The following is a 3,029-nucleotide window of genomic DNA, read 5'->3' as shown; positions in this document are numbered from 1 at the left end:
GAGCTTGCATTGATGTTATTTGAACACTAATGCAATTTTCAGTTAAATAAAGGAGTGAACATCCCAGTCAACAAACTAAAGACTTTATAAACAACTTCATGACACATCGCCTCCTGCATGTTTCCTCACCTCAATAACTCTCAGTCACAGCAGCTGATGGACGCTGTATTGAGAAAATGAAAGCAACATCAAATAGTTTTCTCCTTCGTTTTATACTTTTAGTGTGGGGACAAGTGTCTCCAATATTGTCCACACCGGTCTCCATCTAAACAGCCTAAATGCACGCCGGGAAGCGAGGGAAAATGACGTTAAACCAAGCGCTTGTCTCCATTTACTCTGAGGGGAGAACTCCGGAGCAAAGTCAGTGTCGTTGGTCCGTCATGATTATCAAGACAAATGACGCTCGTGTGCATGCGCCTGACTTTTTGTTGCCTAAAATTCATTAATAAATGACGATTTTTCGGTAATTAAAAATATTAGACGGTGTTACTAACCATCTGGAAATGTATTGCAAATTTATGGTATGAGTTAGAGTCCATGGTTCTCGCCCGGAAAAGGGTGGAGTGTCATCTCCGGGTTGGGGAGGAGACCCTGCCCCAAGTGGAGGAGTTCAAGTACCTTGGAGTATTGTTCATGAGTGAGGGAAGAATGGATCATGAGATCAATAGCCGGATCGTTGCGGCGTCTTCAGTAATGCGGACGCTGTATCGATCCGTTGTGGTGAAGAAGGAGCTGAGCCGGAAGACAAAGCTCTCAATTTAGTCAGTAAAGCTGCTGCTCCTCCACATCGAGAGAAGCCGGATGAGGTGGTTCAGGCATCTGGTCAGGATGCCACCCGAAGACGCCTCCTAGGGAAGTGTTTAGAGTTCGTCCAACTAGTAGGAGGCCACGGGAAAGACCCAGGACACGTTGGGTAGACTATGTCTCCCGGTTGGTCTGGGAAAGCCTTGGGATCCCCCTGGGAGGAGCTGGACGAAGTGGCTGGGGAGAGGAAAGTCTGGTCTTCCCTGCTTAGGCTGCTGCCCCTGCGACCCGACCTCGGATAAGCGGAAGAAGACCGATGAATGGATGGATTATCTTTATACCGTTGATCGTTACATCCCTCGTCCATTCACAAGTAAAAAGTCAAGGGTGGTCACGGCATGTTCTTGCCGCCTTTGTTGGTCAATTTTTTTAGGGCTTCCGGAAAATGACGAGGGCGGTCGCGGCTTTTGCCGGGGTTAAATTCGAGACTGGGACTGAAAACTGGGACTGTAAACCAGTTTTCACACCTTACATTAATGAGGCGTCTTTTTTCAATCAATCAATCAATCAATCAATCAATCAATCAATCAATCAATGTTTACTTATATAGCCCTAAATGACAAGTGTCTCAAAGGGCTGCACAAACCACAACGACATACTCGGTTCAGATCCCACATAAGGGCTAGGAAAAACTCAATATGAATGACTGTGAGAAACCTTGGAGAGGACTGCAGATGTGGATGACCCCCCCCCCCCCTCCCCCTTTAGGGGAGACCGGATGCAATGGACGTCGAGTGGGTCTAGCATAATATTGTGAAAGTCCAGTCCATAGTGGATCTAACATAATAGTGAGAGTCCAGTCCATAGTGGATCTAACATAATAGTGAGAGTCCAGTCCATAGTGGATCTAACATAATATTGTGAAAGTCCAGTTCATAGTGGATCAAACATAATAGTGAGAGTCCAGTCCATAGTGGAGCTAACATAATAGTGAGAGTCCAGTCCATAGTGGATCTAACATAATAGTGTGAGAGTCTAGTCCATAGTGGATCTAACATAATATTGTGAGATTCCAGTCCATAATGGATCTAACATAATAGTGTGAGAGTCCAGTCCATAGTGGATCTAACATAATAGTGAGAGTCCAGTCCATAGTTGATCTAACATAATAGTGTGAGAGTCTAGTCCATAGTGGATCTAACATAACAGTGAGAGTCCAGTCCACAGTGGATCTAACATAATGTTGTCAAAGTCCAGTCCATAGTGGATCTAACATAATAGTGTGAGAGTCCAGTCCATAGTGGATCTAACATAAAAGTGTGAGAGTCCAGTCCATAGTGGATCTAACATAATAGTGAGAGTCCAGTCCATAGTGGATCTAACATAATAGTGAGAGTCCAGTCCATAGTGGATCTAACATAATAGTGAATGTCCAGTCCATAGTGGATCTAACATAATAGTGTGAGAGTGTCGTCCATAGCGGATCTAACATTATAGTGAGAATCCAGTCCACAGTGAAACTAACATAATATTGTCGAAGTCCAGTCCATAGTGGATCTACCATAATAGTGTGAGAGTCCAGTCCATAGGGGATCTAACATAATATTGTGAGAGTCCAGTCCATAGTGGATCTAACATAATATTGTGAGTCTAGTCCAGGCCTGGCCAACCCGCGGCTCGCGAGCCTCCTGCGGCTCTTTAACTAGTTTCATGCGGCTCTTCATGAGCTGTCACATGACATGCGTCAAAAATGCTTGGCTGGCGCTGTCATTCACTCCCCCTACAGCTAGATGGCACACTGACCATGTAAGCCTGTTTGAGTGACGTCAAACGAGCGCCGAGAGAATCTTTGGTGTGACATCATTTGTGTTGTAAACAATTTCCGTCAAGTGACCTCTTGAAATGGCAGGGAAAAAAAGCACAGTCAAACGAAAATATGAAGAAGAACACAGGACGTTTTTGCCAGAGTGGGAGGAGAGTTTATATTTTTTTGTTAAACGTAATGGCAAGCCGATATGCCTTATATGTCACGGAGCATTAGCGCATTTCAAAGCTTCAAATCTTCAGCGTCACTTCAGCTCACTCCACCCTAACATCGAACAGGAATTTCCAAAAGGGACTGAACTTCGCAAGAACAAGTTGGTCGCTTTGAAAAGCTAGGCAAAAAAGCAGGTGCAGTTTTTCCCAAAATTTACGAAACACTCTGAGACCGTAACGCTTGCATCATATCAGCTTGCTTGGAACATAGCACGGGCTAAAAAGCCATACAATGAAGGGGACTTCAT

This window comes from Nerophis ophidion, linkage group LG11 (assembly GCF_033978795.1).
Source record: "Nerophis ophidion isolate RoL-2023_Sa linkage group LG11, RoL_Noph_v1.0, whole genome shotgun sequence".
Taxonomy (NCBI): Eukaryota; Metazoa; Chordata; class Actinopteri; order Syngnathiformes; family Syngnathidae; genus Nerophis; species Nerophis ophidion.
Note: the sequence above shows the minus strand (reverse complement) of the source record.